This window comes from Coregonus clupeaformis, unplaced genomic scaffold (assembly GCF_020615455.1).
Source record: "Coregonus clupeaformis isolate EN_2021a unplaced genomic scaffold, ASM2061545v1 scaf4141, whole genome shotgun sequence".
Lineage (NCBI taxonomy): Eukaryota > Metazoa > Chordata > Actinopteri > Salmoniformes > Salmonidae > Coregonus > Coregonus clupeaformis.
In genome coordinates, this window is record NW_025537595.1 from 125 (window position 1) to 17,177 (window position 17,053).

At 42.4% G+C, this 17,053-nt stretch overlaps 1 pseudogene; it reads left to right on the forward strand.

The window, feature by feature from the left end:
- Positions 1-996: 996 nt before the first annotated feature.
- On the forward strand, positions 997-2,445 carry LOC123490552 (annotated as a pseudogene).
- The last annotated feature ends 14,608 nt before the right edge of the window (positions 2,446-17,053 follow it).

Consider the following 17,053-nt stretch of genomic DNA (forward strand, 5'->3'; position numbering starts at 1 on the left):
TTGCCTTGTGAAAGCGAACACTGTAAGTTCGTATGTTATAATTTAGCTCGTCATGTTGTTGCAATACAGCTTTAATGGACAAGTTTTGGATTGCGTTAACAACAGTAATTTTGTGATGGCGGGGATGCAGGGCTGTGTTCCAAACAAAACAACTACAAGTGTGCTTACTCTTGTTCCTCAAAGGCACAGCTAGGAGAGCTCAAAAGAGCACTTATAGTTGAAGACTTCTTTGATTCAAAAGTGCATTGAAATGACTTAGGAACTGTGCACACTTTGGAGAGGTGTGTGGCCACTTGAGGCATCAGTTAGTTCTCTCACTCAACCCCTTGTAATTATTTTGTCTTATGTTGCACCTACCCCAAATTTGGTGAGAAAATAATTAATCAATAATCATGTTACTGAATGTATCCAGAGTATTTTCAGATTTGTTATCAACAAATGCGGCAAAAAGTACAGTAAATGTAAAATCAAAAGTGTAATGTTTGGATTTAATGTTTGGTCTTGTGTGGCTCAGTTGGTAGAGCATTGCGCTGCAACACCAGAGCTGTGGGTTCGATTCCCACGGGGGACCAGTACGAAAAATGTATGCACTCACTACTGTATGTCGCTCTGGATACGAGTGTCTGCTAAAATGTAAACATTTATTCAGTCTTGTGTCAGATGAACTGTTGTGTCCTCACCTTTTAGTCTAATAATCTCCAAACCGTTCCCTTTTAATTGCTACAATGGTTATGCATATGCTTTCTAAATTTCTTCTCTAAGAAACATTTCAATTTAGCCCTATCCATGTAGGCCTATTCCCACGAGGGTAAGGGTTAAAATTCAGAAATCCTTTGTTGGAGGATTCTGGATTTCCTGCTCTATTCCCTCCTGATTCTATGAATCTTCCAACCAGGTTTTCTAGAAAACCTGCAGATTTTGGAAAGTTACTGGAATTTAGCAACTCTATTGACAACTAAAATCAAATATTAACTCCAAATGGATGTTGAACTGGTCTTTGTCCAGTCTGTCAAAGAGACTAGAGCGCGACACTGAACAGATACTTCACTGAGAACTCACCACAGAATAAATGAAGTATTGTGTTCTCCTGATGATGAGCCATCTACTGATGGCGCAACTGCCTCAATTTGTAAAAGCATTACAAGAAAATGGGCATGCAGAGTCTCCAGTAGCCACAACAGTCTTGACCAGTTTGGAGAGGCTGAGGAACAGGGCCAGTTTCATTGCCAAAAGCTGTAAGGAAATAAGAGACAGATATGACCAAAAAGAAGATGGGCTGTACTACCTAACCACAGCCAACGGGGTGGTCTACCAGACCTTCTGCGACATGACTACTGCTGGCGGTGGCTGGACACTTGTGGCGAGCGTGCCACGAGAACAACATGTATGGGAAGTGCACGGTGGGCGACCGTTGGTCCAGCCAACAAGGCAACAACCCCAACTGGCCAGACGGAGACGGAAACTGGGCCAACAGGGCTTTTGGAACCGCAGATGGCGCCACGTCAGATGACTTCAAGAATCCTGGGTATTATGACATTGTGGCAGAAGACATGTCGGTTTGGCACGTTCCCAACAACTCCCCTATGGAACACTGGAACATAGCCGCCATCCTCCGCTACCACACCGAGAGACGCTTCCTCACCATTCATGGGGAAACCTGCACCAACTCTTTAAGCTCTACCCAGTGAGATATAATGCTGGGGCATGTGACAACACAGGACCTGCCATTCCAATCGTGTACGACTTTGGGAACATAGAGACCACCAGAAATTTTTACGGACCCCATTCAAGAACCCAGTTTGAGCCTGGCTTCGTTACTTTTAGGCCAATAAATAATGAACGTGCAGCCATGGCTATCTGCTCTGGGGTCAAACCAACACCGAACATGCGCTGCGACACTGAACATTACTGTATTGGTGGTGGTGGACACTTCCCTGAGCAGGCCCCTCGTCAGTGTGGCGACTTCCCGAGCTTTGACTGGAATGGCTATGGTACCAACACAGAATGGAGTTCATCAAAGGAGATTACTGAAGCAGCTGTGTTACTTTTCTACCGTTAAAATCCATCCTATTGATTATCAATGCCGTCAGATGGCAAGATGTAAAGATGCATTTTGTTAATACTGTTTGCTTATAATATAATGAACATCACAGAACTATGATTTCCATTTGTTTAATCTATATGTACCGAATACATAATACGTTTATCACATTTCCTTGTTTTAAAATCGAAAGAGATGAGTATTACAATTTTGTGAATATGAATGACTGAAATAAAGACTAATCTAAAGGAAAATTGATAACAGTTGTGGTTTCAATATGCTTTAGTTTCTAGTTTTTTAACTTTACTGTGCGTTGTTCAGTGAGCTGCAGTGCGTTGTCAAATCACATGTCTGTTCCCTGTGTAACATCAATATTGCAATAAACTACATAAATGTTTATTTAACCTGCTACAAACAAATACAGGTACTGTACTGTCACATACAGTGCCTTCAGAAAGTATTCACACTACTTGACTTTTTCCACATTTTATTGTGTTACAGCCTGAATTTAAAATGGATAAAATGTAGATTTTTTTTTGTCACTGGCCTACACATAATACCCCATAATGTCAAAGTGGAATAATGTTTTTCGAAATTGTTACAAATGAATTAAAATGAAACACTGAAATGTCTTGAGTCAATAAGTATTCAACCCCTTTATGGCAAACCTAAATAAGTTCAGGAGTAACATTTGCTTAACAAGTCACATAATACGTTGATGGACTCTGTGCAATAATAGTGTTTAACATGATTTTTGAATGACTACTTCATCTCTGTACCCAACACATACAATTATCTCTAAGGTCCCTCAGTCGAGCAGTGAATTCAAGCACAGATTAAAAAAGCAGACATTGAATATCCCTTTGAGCACGGTGAACTTATTAATGACATTTGATGGTGTATCAATACACCCAGTCACTACAAAGATACAGGCATCCTTACTAACTCAGTTGCCGGAGAGGAAGGGAACCGTTCGGCGATTTCACCATGAGGCCAATGGTGACTTTAAAACAGGTACAGAGTTTAATGGCTGTGTTAGGAGAAAACTGAGGATGGATCAACAACATTGTAGTTACTCCACAATACTAACCTAAATGACAGAGTGAAAATAAGGAAGATTATGCAAAATAAAAATATTCCAAAACATGCATCCTGTTTGCAACAAGGCACTATACTGATTTGATTTGGTTTACTGCAAACATTTTGGCTAAGCAAATAACTTATTGTGCTGAATACAAAGTTATGTTTGGGGCAAGATCCAATACAATACCTTACTGAGTACCATTCTCCATATGTTCAAGCATAGTGGTGGATGCATCATTTTATGGGTATGCTTGTAATTGTTAAGGACTGGGGAGTTTTTCAGGATAAAAAAATAAGAAATGACTGGGTTAAGCACAAGCAAAACCCTAGAGGAAAACCTGGTTTTATCTGCTTTACACCAGACACTGGGAGATTATTAACCTTTTCAGCAGGACAATAACCAAAAACACAAGGCCAAATTTACATTGGTGTTGCTTACCAAGAAGACAGTGAATGTTCCTGAGTGGACGAGTAACAGTTCTGACTTAAATCTACTTGAAAATGTATGGCAAGACCTGAAAATGGTTGTCTAGCAATGATCAACAACCAATTTGACAAAGCCTGAAGAATTTTGAAAATAGTAATTGGCAAATGTTGCACAATCCAGGTGTGGAAAGTTCTTAGAGACTTACCCAGAAAGACTCACAGCTGTAATTGCTGCCAACGGTGCTTCTACAAAGTATTGGGGTATGAAAAACGTATGTAAATGAGATCTCTATATTTCATTTTCAATACATTTGCAAACATTTCTAAAAACATGTTTTCACTTTGTCGTTATGGGGTAATGTGGGCAAAAGTATATTTAATCCATTTTGAATTCAGGCTGTAACACAACAAAATGTGGAATAAGTCAAGCGGTATGAATACTTTCTGAAGGCAGTGTGGATGATTTCTCTCTCTCTCTCTCTGTGGCATGCAAATCATTTATTTTAGTTTTTAATAAAAACAATTTTTATTTCTCTCTATCTCTCCCTCCCAGTTGACTACAGCACTAGTGAGATGCTGGTGAACATGGGCAACCTCCCCCTGGACTGGTTCTACCCAGCAGTAGCCATCATGACGCTGATGTACATTCTGCGACCCCTCCCTCTCCAACCACTCCACCATGGTGGTGCAGGCAGTCATCTTCATCTTCAAGTGTCTGGGCCTTAAGTGTGTCCAGTGTCTGCCCCAGGTCATGCACACCTTCCTCAATGTCATCCGAGTGTGCAACACCAGCTTCCGAGAGGAAGCTAGCTAAAGCTTAACACTAGCTAAGGCAAATGTTAGATAAAGCTAACGTGTTTCATTATTTATTATTTTTCTTGTTGATTGGCGATTGTGGGAATTATTGTTAATGTATTTTTTTGGGGCTGACATACCGTCCACCAGTTTCTTGTGCAATTATATTAAGGAAGTATACTTAACTTTATGGTTAACTTCGCCATTGTCACGTTTTTTAAATGTAGAACCTTTCCACCTCTGTTGTTTGCTGCTTTTTTTACAAAGTTGTTTTGCACCAGCCCCTTTTATTACAACCACACGTTTTCACTCCATAAATTCACCCTGGATCATGGTGTCAGGGCGGAAATCCGGAGGCGAGGTGCCCGTAACTAAAGCATTGATTCTCGACCAGATAGTTTCCCGAACTAAGCCTGACTGGTGAACAATCAACATGTTTTTGTTACACCTGTTATTTTCTTCCCTCTCTCAGTTTCTCTTCCAGCAGATGGGGGTGGTCGTGTGCTTTGTGAAAATCTGCATCCACCCCCTATATGGATGACATCTTCACCCTTTCTCTTTTTTCGACTTGTTTAGAAACAGCTGCAAACTCTTAATTTTGTACATTTCTCTTTCGACTTTCCTAATTGGCGTTAATTCATAAGGAAATGTCACTTGAGCCTGACTCTTTGGTGGCACGAAGACTGTTTGTCCATGTAGAATGAAAGAGTTGCTCAATTAAAAGCCGTTTGTTAAGGGATCATATTTTTTAAAATATAAAAGTCGTATTCAGAAATGAGTATTTGAGTTTTCTAACAGTTTTTAAATTCTACGGTATTGCAATATTTTTATTAAACTTCTCCACTCTACAGTGTCATTCCCTCCAATTAATTGAACTCTTCAATAGTGGAAGAGAAAGACCTCTATCACACGATGTCGGGAAGTCCCTAGTCTGAAAGTGACTGTTAAAACCTTTGGCTCTGCTAAAGTGGACAAACTGTCTAGCAGCACATACTCATATAGCAAGGAAAGAAATATAAAATGTCCATTATTCACTGGTATCTCAATAACATTCTTAACCTATGTGTAGGGTGCCGTCTTTCGGATGGGACGTTAACGGGTGTCCTGACTCTGTGGTTACTAAAGATCCCATGGCACTTATCGTGAGTAGGGGTGTTAACTCTGGTGTCCTGGCTAAATTCCCAATCTGGCCCTCATACCAGCATGGCCACCTAATCATCCCCAGCTTCCAATTGGCTCATTCATCCCCCTCTCCTGAATCTATTCCCCAGGTCGTTGCTGTAAATTAGAGTGTGTTCTCAGCCAACCTACCTGGTAAAGAAGGGTAAAATAAAACTGGGCCATTGCACATTTTAGCTGAAGTTAATAAATGGCAGTAAAACAAAGGGATCTATTCATTGTAGTAACCGTCTACCTCATGCATCCAGATGATTGGCTGATAGCCATTCGGGACTTCAGGAGTTGAAATCACATAATCTGCTGTCGGTTATAGCAACCCTAGCAGGCTAGTTCCAGTCAGACCAGGAAGAGGGGCTTGGAATACTGGCCACTCACAAAATACCTCCATGAGCTTTCACAGCTGAACGCTATTGGCACCAGTGGTGGAAAAAGTACTAAATTGTCATACTTGAGTAAAAGTAAAGATATCTTAATTAAAAATGACTTAAGTAAAAGTGAAAGTCACCCAGTAAAATACTACTTGAGTAAAAGTGTAAAAGTATTTGGTTTTAAATATACTTAAGTATCAAAGGTAAATAGAATTGGAAAAATGTACAGTGCCTTGCAAAAGTATTCACCCCTCTTGGCGTTTTTCCTATTTTGTTGCATTACAACCTGTAATTTAAATGGATTTTTATTTGGATTTCATGTAATGGACATACACAAAATAGTCAAAATTGATGAAGTGAAATGAAAAAAATAACTTCTTTCAAAAAATTATATAAAATAAATAACAGAAAAGTGGTGCGTGCATATGTATTCACCCCCTTTGCTATGAAGCCCCTAAATAAGATCTGGTGCAACCAATTACCTTCAGAAGTCACATAATTAGTTAAATAAAGTCCACCTGTGTGCAATCTAAGTGTCACATGATCTGTCACATGATCTCAATATATATACACCTGTTCTGAAAGGCCCCAGAGTCTGCAACACCACTAAGGAAGGGGCACCACCAAGCAAGTGGCACCATGAAGACCAATGAGCTCTCCAAACAGGTCAGGGACAAAGTTGTGGAGAAGTACAGATCAGGGTTGGGTTATAAAGAAATATCCGAAACTTTGAACATCCCACGGAGCACCATTAAATCCATTATTACAAAAAGGAAAGAATATGGCACCACAACAAACCTGCCAAGAGAGAGCCGCCCACCAAAACTCATGGACCAGGCAAGGAGGGCATTAATCAGAGAGGCAACAAAGAGACCAAATATAACCCTGAAGGAGCTGCAAAGCTCCACAGCGGAGATTGGAGTATCTGTCCATAGGACCACTTTAAGCCGTACACTCCACAGAGCTGGGCTTTATGGAAGAGTGGCTAGAAAAAAGCCATTGCTTAAAGAAAAATATAATCAAACACATTTGGTGTTCACCAAAACATATGGAAGAAGGTACTCTGGTCAGATGAGACTAAAATTGAGGTTTTTGGCCATCAAATAAAACGCTATGTCTAGCGCAATCCCAACACCTCTCATCACCCCGAGAACATCATCCCCACAGTGAAGCATGGTGGTGGCAGCATCATGCTGTGGGGATGTTTTTCATCGGCAGGGACTGGGAAACTGATCAGAATTGAAGGAATGATGGATGGCGTTAAATGCAGGGAAATTCTTGAGGGTAACCTGTTTCAGTCTTCCAGAGATTTGAGACTGGGATGGAGGTTCACCTTCCAGCAGGATAATGACCCAAAGCATACTGCTAAAGCAATACTCGAGTGGTTTAAGGGGAAACATTTAAATGTCTTGGAATGGCCTAGTCAAAGCCCAGACCTCAATCCAATTGAGAATCTGTGGTATGACTTAAAGATTGCTGAACACCAGCGGAACCCATCCGACTTGAAGGAGCTGGAGCAGTTTTGCCTAGAAGAATGGTCAAAAAAATCCCAATGGCTAGATGTGCCAAGCTTATAGAGAGGGGGGGTGAATAGTTATATACTCTCAAGTTTTCTGTTTTTAGTCTTATTTTGTCTTATTTCTTGTTTGTTTCACCCAAAAAATATTTTTGGGTGGTAGGCTGTTGTGTAAAAGTGGTAGGCTGTTGTGTAAATGAAATGATACAAACCCCCAAAAATCTATTTTAATTCCAGGTTGTAAGGCAACAAAATAGGAAAAATGCCAAGGGGGGTGAATACTTTCGCAAGCCACTGTACTTAAGTAAGTATAAACCACTGTACTTAAATAAGTATAAACCATTTCAAAATACTTACATTAAGCAAACCAGACGGCACACTATTTTTATTTTTTATTGACGATAGCCAGGGGCACACTCCAACACTGACATAATTTACAAATGAAGCATTTGTGTTAAGTGAGTCCGCCAGATCAGAGGCAGTAGGCATGACCAGGGATGTTATCTTGATAAGTGTGTGAATTGGACCATTTTCCTGTCAAAATGTAACTAGTACTTTTTGGGTGTCAGGGAAATGAATGGAGTAAAAAGTACATTATTTTCTTTAGGAATGTAGTAAAGTAAAAGTTGGCAAAAATATAACTAGTAAAGTACAGATACCCCAAAAAAACTACTTAAGTAGTACTTTAAAGTATTTTTACTTAAGTAATTTACACCACTGATTGGCACATCAATGTATTGCGTAACTACTTTCCTTTACACCCCCATTATCTCCCAATCACCAGTCGCTGTGACAGATCTTAAGCCCTATGTTTTTCTAAATGGTGGCGGTTGAATTGAATTGAATGTATTTTGGGTAACAGACATATTCAACAGAATGTACAATGTGGACCCAGAGGATATCACTAAAAAGTATTAATTAAAATGTTTGTTTCCAAAGTGGTCCTCGGTGGTAAAAACAATAACACATATAATGATTAAAAGGCAATACAAAATTACAAACAACCATAAATACATTCATTTATATTGACATCCTAATAAGTGGCGCTATTCACTGCACTTTTCCCTAACCTTAATAATCAACCATAATAATTTCACATTAAAACAATCTATTCATTGCACATCATACCTATCATTCAAATAAATACACCTGACCAGCAGTAGGGGGCACAAGGGGCAGTGGAGTGGTTTCTCTTACTTAGACAACCTTGTCCTAATGAAAACCAAGCTATTTCTACTTTTTCTTTGCTTGATCTCCAAGGGGAGGCTATTCCATAGACAAATGCCTTTATAGAAAACGTGCTCCTCGCAGTACTGTTTAATCTTGGGATTTTACAAGACATAACACTAGCTCTGGTATTGTAACTGTGTTGGTTATAGACCATATCAGTGTATTATTTTCATATTACCTGGGGCATGATCATTTAAGATGTCAAACATATGATTAAGTTTAAGTTGGTCCACTCTGGACTCCAAAGGCAACAAGCCCTCCCGGATCTTCTGTACCCCTATGTGGGTCCTAGGGGGGACATTCAGCATATACCTGATAACATTATTTTGCATGACCTGCATTCTCTTTTTCAGCTTTCTTGATAGCCCACTATACCAAGCAGAGCAGGCATAATCAAAATGACACTGAATCAAGGTTGAGACAAGCAGCTTTTTACCTTTTGATGTTAAGATATCTAGTGTTACGATATACACATTTCAATTTGTTCGCTATTTTAGAAATAATTTTAGCAGCAATCAGGTCTCCAGAAAGGGATTGATCTAGGAACACACTAAGATACATTACACTTGTTTTAGATTCAATTTCCTTGCCTGCACAGTTTACCTTTATCTTGTCAGCCCTAAGCAATCTACGTTTTGTTCAAAACAAACAAAATCGATTCAGTTTTTCCCAACTGTAGTGACAATTTGTTGTCAGTCAACCAATCTCTAACAAAATGCAATTCTTACTCAGGGTCTCCTCTATGTAAACTTTATCCTTCCCTGATACCAGTATGGCTGAGTCATCAGCATAAAGCAGGAGTTTGCACTTTAATGTATCTGGCATATAATCAACATATAGAAGAAATAAGAGAGGCCCTAAAATGTATCCCTGCGGTACTCCACAGGATATTTCTTTGGCCTCTGACAGAACATAACCAACATTACATACTTGTGTTCTGTTGGTCAGATAAGACCTAAACCAATTCACTGCTACATCATTTAGACTCATGCATTTTAGTTTCATCAGGAATATATCATGGTCCACAGTGTCAAAAGCTTTCTGCAAGTCTAACATGACCATACCTGTATAGTTCCCCTTCTCACTTTCCTGCTTGATGTGGTCAAAAAGGTGGAAAAGGCAAGTATCAGTGGAATGAGCTGTTCTAAAGCCAGATTGGAGTTCATAAAGAAGTTTGTGCTCGAGAAGGTATCCCTCAAGTTTAATTTAAAAACGAATCTCTCAACAACTTTGGATAAGGTGCTGAGGATCGACACAGGCCTGTAGTTTGGTGGAGGAGGAGTCATTTTGAGAAAGGATGTCGAGTTGATTGACAGGAAATTGACGTCCCGCTACTCTGGCATGTGAGGCCATCTTAATCTTCCATCTTCTTCATGGAAACACCATTTGACCCAGTTACCCCAGTCCTAGACCCTCACATCTCACCTAATGTGCATGAGGTAGTGCTTGGTCGCTAGCGCTCTGGCCGTACCCACAGAGGCTCTTAAAAACCTCTACAAACTGTAAAAAGCCCCAAAACATAATGACCTGGACTTCAGGTCAACTCATTATTCAGGAAAAATACATTTCTCAATACAGGGGTTATGTCCCTACATGGCTTATGGGTGTTATCCTTCCTTGAGATCCATCTCCAATTGGCACCAATGAAGGATTTACGCAGAAGTGGTGCATGCAGATCTCAAGTCAGAATAATGCCATACATTTTGTACATTTGACCTTTTAGTCTTTTAGCAGACACTCTTATCCAGAGCAAGTTACAATCAGTGCATTTAACTAAGGGAGGTAAAACAACCACATACAGTGCATTCAGAAAGTATTCAGACCCCTTTTTTTCCCACATTTTGTTACGTTACAGCCTTATTTGAAAATGAATATGATATTTTTTTTTACCCCTCATCAATCTATACATAATACCCCATGATGACAAAGTAAAAACAGGTTTTTAGACATTTTTGCAAATGTATTAAAAATTAAAAAACAGATACCATATTTACATAAGTATTATGGAACATTTCTTAGATATTTTATTTCAGCTCATGAAACATGGGACCAACCCTTTACATGTTGCGTTTACATTTTGTTCAGTATACTCGTATACAGTGCATTCGGACCCTTTGCTATGAGACTCGAAATTGAGCTCAGGTGCGTCCTGTTTCCATTGATCATCCTTGAGATGTTTATACAACTTGATTGGAGTCCACCTGTGGTAAATTAAATTGATTGGACATGATTTGGAAAGGCACACACCTCTCTATATAAGGTCCCACAGTTGACAGTGCATGTCAGAGCAAAAACCAAGACATGAGGTCGAAGGAATTATCTATAGAGCTCTGAGACAGGATTGTGTCGAGGCACAGATCTGGGGAAGGGTACCAAAACATTGCTTCAGCATTGAAGGTCCCCAAGAACACAGTGGCCTCCATCAATCGTAAATGGAAGAAGTTTGGAACCACGAAGACTCTTTCTAGAGCTGGCTGCCCGGCCAAACTGAGCAATCGGGGGGAAAAGGGCCTTGGTCTGGGAGGTGACCAAGAACCTGATGGTCACTCTGACAGAGCTCCAGAGTTCCTCTGTGGAGATGGGAGAACCTTCCAGAAGGACAACCATCTCTGCAGCACTCCAACAATCAGGCCTTTATGGTAGAGTGGCCAGATGGAAGCCACTCCTCAGTAAAAGGCACATGACAGCCCGCTTGGAGTTTGCCAAAAGGCACCTAACGGACTCTGACCATGAGAAACAAGATTCTCTGGTCTGATGAAAACAACATTGAACTCTTTGGCCTGAATGCGAAGCGTCACGTTTGGAGGAGACTTGGCACCTTCCCTACGGTGTAGCATGGTGGTGGCAGCATCATGATGTGGGGATGTTTTTCAGCGGCAAGGACTGGGAGACTAGTCAGGATGGAGGGAAAGATGAACTGAGCAAAGTACAGAGATCCTTGATGAAATCCTGCTCCAGAACCCAAACATCTCTGGAGAGACCTGAAAATAGCTGTGCAGCGACGCTCCCCATCCAACCTGTCAGAGCTTGCGAGGATATGCAGAGAAGAATGGGAGAAACTCCCCAAATACAGGTGTGCCAAGCTTGTAGCGTCATATCCAAGAAGACTTGAGGCTGTAATCGCTGCCAAAGGCGCTTCAACAAAGTACTGAGTAAAGGGTCTGAATACTTATGTAAATGTAAGATTTCCGTTTTTTTAATGACTAAAATGTAAATGTAAATGTAATACATTTGCAAACATTTCTAAAAACCTGTTTTTGCTTGGTCATTATGGGGTATTGTGTGTAGATTGAAGAGTGGAAAAACAACAACTTTTCATCCATTTTAAAATAAGGCAGTAACGTAACAAAATGTGGAGAAAGTCAAGGGGTCTGGATACTTTCCGAATGCACTATATCTGATTGAGCAGATTGTGGTGGCCCTAGGCGGCGAGTTCAAGCTCTTCCTGCTGCAGCTCATTCCACATTGCTGTATGTCTTCATGCACCACATGAACACAGGCCGCGGTGTCAGGCCGTACATCCACACAGATTTACATCTGGGGGTTTGCTTGCCCACCTTTTGATCAGAGTTGGACCTTTTTCCAAGAAAGTGTCAGTGGGCAGAACTGGTTGAAATGACATTTACCTCTGGATGTACTGTATATATCAGTCCAGTTATGTCATTGCCCGCTCATTATTTAATTGCCTTAACGAGTAATGACATGTATAAATGTCTGGTCCGACATACAGAGTTAAATTTGAGTGCGGGAGTCTCTTTGATAATTTTGGAATATGTAGTGTGTTTTATATTCCCAGCACCACGTATAGGTAATGTGCCGGTGCGTTCGTTAATATTTGTTCTGAACTTTTTTCCTGTAACCGTTGATGACTACATCAATACACATTGTAATTGTACAGCGTCAGTCATGGTTAGTGAAATATACAGTATGAGGATTTGAGGAACCATTAGATAAATAAAATTGTTTATCAGTTCTGTAAAAGCATTAATCTACTACTGCCACAACATGGCTCCTTCAAAGTCTAGTTTACTTCCTATTCTTCCAGTTACCATTTGTTTGTGGTTGCCATCAAAACTCACCCCATGACTCTTTGACTCTAGCCAAAACACCATCTCTACAACAACCCAGCCAACGAAGCATAGCTGGCACTCTCTCTTATTTCACCTATTAGCTATGACACCGATACAGGTTTTCCTCAAACAGTAAATCTTGCTGGTGAAAATAGATCACAGGGCAACATCGCACTATAACTAACCCACCACAGTTATTCAACCTCTCTCAGTTGTAGCACTTGTCTTGTTTCTCTAAGGCAGCGATGAATATTAGCCAACCAGAAGCATACAGCTAGTTTCAACCCCCTACACTATGTCTGGCTATGGTCTATAGAACCTGAATTCTGGGTTAAGTCCCAAATAGCACCCTATTTCCTATATAGTGCACTACTCTTTCCCAGAGCCAATAGGTTTTTCTTCAATACATTTGCACACAGCTCTTTGATTCACTCCCATGTTACATTTTCTTTCCCATCTCCTCCCAATTGGTACTATATAATTGACTGTACTGAAGAAATGGGGCCCAGTTTCCGAGATACAAAGTGCCAGGGTCTTACGTTTTATTTGTCACACTCTGTTCTTTACCTATCTGGGCATCATGGAGGAAATGTGTTCATAAATACTTGGGGCTTAGGGCAGAAAGTGCTTGCCAAGTGCCCCCATTTCGATGTTCCTCTCAGCTCATCCACACTCTCCCAGTGCACTTTGGTAGCTGAGCTGTGTTTGGGGTGTTGTCTATCCCGTGTTTCCCTCACCCCTCAGGGTTTCCTTGGAGACGTTTGACAGGCTATGTCGCTGGACTTCACAGATTACGCGTCGTGCATCATCACACCATAGTGCGCGCGCTGGACAACACCCCCAAGCTACGCAGCACGGCCATGGATAAGCTGTCCTCGCTCGTCTTCCAGCTGGGTAAGAAGTTACCTCGTTGTTAGTAGTGGAACCGCTAACAGGAGCTGACACACACACCCCAGGACCAGAAGTTCCCCTTCAATTGACTCCTGTGCCATCACACGGTGCCACAGCGGCAGTAGGGAGTGTTACTGTTTAACAGAGTTGATGAGGTCACCCCCCCTTAGCCCCACCCAAACCTTAAAAACCCAACCACACCACATGCAGGGAAGTCTGGCCCCGCAGCAGCTTTTGATCAAACCATCAAAAGCATCGGCGGTCTGTCATGTGTGTCTCTTATCTCTCTCTTTCACTACTTCCCTTCTTTAGTACCAGATCTTCATCCCCATGGTGAACAAAGTGATTTTGAAGCACAGGATCAATCACCAGCGCTAAGACGTGCTCATCTGTCGGATCGTGAAGGTCCGTTTTTTGTCTCACATTGTCAGCACGTCATGAAATGTGTTGAGAATAGGCAGTCTGTGAGAAACGCACAAGGCAAGTTTGAACAATTATAATTCCAAGCAGTGTAATAGAAGAGGATTCATTGAGGCACATTGCTTACAGTGTGTTTCTCTTCAGGAAGGAAATTAATATTGTGGGCACAACACATGTTTAGAAGCCCTGGGCTCATCGTGGTAACCGTGTTTATCTCAGGGGTACACTTTGGCGGACGAGGAAGAGGATCCTCTAATCTTCCAACATCGCCAGCTGCGCAGTAACCAGGGCGACGTCGGTAGTGCCCCAGCAGAGGCGGGGCCAATGAAGAAGCTCCACGTCAGCACCATGGCCCAGTAGAAGGTCAGGAAAAATAACATGTCATTTCACTTCCTTGACATGTCTTGTATTACGCTTCCATTTAAACTAATATGTTTTTTTTTTCTCAAACAGGTAGTGCTTTTGGTTTTAGAGACTCATTATCAAATCACTTCATGATCAGAGTTGATAAGTCAATTTTTCAAATAAATAATAAAATATATATATATATTTGACAGTCTGCTCAGTTTTCATCCAAATTTCCCTCTCAATAAGCTACCAATGCCCAACGATTTGAAGCGCCTTTGTTTCAGCATGTCTAATAATTTCAAAACATCTGACCTGTCAGATCTGCTGATAGAGATTTCTTCCATCTTCCCTCACCCAACTGATGCCATAGGAAGCGCAATAACATGATTGTATAAAAAGGAATTCTGGTGCCGCTTGTAAGGTGTCCAAGGACGATTGGCTGGAGTGGCTGAGGCGCCTGAGTGTGATCCTGCTTAAGGACCTTGAACTCGTGCTGGTCGCTGGCCCAAACCTACATTCCCCTGGCCAGGTATAGCTATCCCTCCCCCCCTACCTCCCTCCCGTCCTCCACCACACTTCAGAGCACCAGGCAGTCGCCCGTTTTCCCACAGAGGTCCTCAGTAAACCACAGAGGTCCTCATAAGTGTAGTTTAGTGCAGAGGTCCTCAGGTTGCAGTTTAATGTGAACCAAAACACCACTCTTTTCCACTCTTAAACCAAATCATATTTTGTTTTGCTGGCATATCTTGAGCACACCTTGGACTGATCTAACAACAGCATTGCTTGACATTTTTAAAAATTCATAACTATCTAACAAAAATCCACAAGAAAGCATCCAATTAGAAAAAAAAAAAATTCTGTAACAGTGCTTTGAGCCCAGAAAAATGCTTTATGAATGAAACGTATCGTTATTATAATGAAACATTCACCCCCAGAATCCTTTATACTGATTGTGATCTGATCTAATGGATGTTTACTCTCCCTTCCATCGTTAGGGATCTGTTCAACACAGCCTTCCTGTCGTGCTGGTCGGAGCTGAGCGAGGACCAGCAGGACAAGTTGATCCGCAGCATCGAGCTGGCCCTCACCTCCCAGGACATCGTCGAGTTCACCCAGACCCTGCTCAACCTGGCCAAGTTCATGGAGCACAGCGACAAGGTGGGTTCACATTAGGAGCAGGGCCCTACAGAAGGGGTCTTAAGCTCCAGTCCTGGATAGAGCTACTTGGTGTGCAGGCTTTCGTTCTAGCCCTGCAGTAACACACCTAATTAAAATAATAAACTCATCACTATCCTCAGTCTGGGCCCTTATTAGCTGAATCAGGTGTGGTGATGAGCTGGAATAAAGGCCTGCACGCCCCGTAGTTGGAGAACCCTGCTTTAGAGCAATGCCACATCATCCATCGATTCATCAATCCACCCATCTAATGAATGTTCTGTGTTTTTTCAGGGTCCTCTACCTCTGAGAGTGTCACGGATTCTGCCGAGGCTGCCCCTCCTCCTTGCTCGGGCAGGTTTCGTCGTTCGTCGTCACCGGAGTACTAGCTGCTGACGATCTATGTTATATGTTTCTATGTTCTACCTGTTGTGTCAGATTGTTTCACACCTGTTGCCCATCTTGTAATTACTCCGCCCCTATTTAACCCTGTGGCTCCCATTGTGTTCTGTGCGTGTTTGTTGTTTGTTCGCTGATGTCGTTGGTGAGCGGGTTTATTCCTCCCTGCGTGGAGGCTTCTTGTTTCTTTACGTGTATTAGTAAAGATACGTTTTTTCATTGAGTTCTGTGTCCTGCGCCTGACTTCAGTCAACCGCATACACTGACATCATGACAGAAACACGCACCACGATGGAGTCAGCAGGAACAACGGGATCTACGAAGACGATGGAAGAACGAGTCCAACGTCAAGGGACGATGATCCAGAATCTCTGTGCTACGATGGAACGAGTGTTCCAGATGATGGAGCAAATAGAGAGAGGTGGTATCCCTTCACCATGCCCAACCACACCACCACCTGCTACACTGGCTACCACTTCGCCACCTGGGTCAAGGGGAATTCGGCTCTCGCTCCCGAGGGCATATGACGGTACACCTGCCGGGTGCCAGGGATTTCTCCTCCAGGTAGAGCTTTACCTGGCCACCATTCACCCGGCGCCCTCGGGATACGAGAGCGTGTCCGCCCTCATCTCCTGTCTATCAGGGAAGGCGCTTGAGTGGGCTAACGCCGAGTGGGGGAATATAGACTCGAGAACTGTCCGCTACGAGGATTTCACCCGCCGCTTCCGGGCGGTATTCGATCATCCACCGGAGGGGAGAGCGGTGGGAGAACGGCTGGTCCACCTACGACAGGAGATGAGGAGCGCGCAGGATTTTGCGCTGGAGTTTAAGACTTTAGCAGCCAGCGCGGGATGGAATGAGCGGGCCCTTATCGACCACTACCGTTGCAGCTTAAGAGAGGACGTCCGCCGGGAACTGGCCTGCAGGGACACCAATTTCAACCTGGACCAACTGGTGGACATGTCTCCTGAGTGGCGCAGTGGTCTAAGGCACTGCATCGCAGTGCTAGCTGTGCCACTAGAGATCCTGGTTCGAATCCAGGCTCTGTCGTAGCCGGCCGTGACCGTGAGACCCATGGGGCGGCGCGCAATTGGCCCAGCGTCGTCCAGGGTAGGGGAGGGAATGGCCGGCA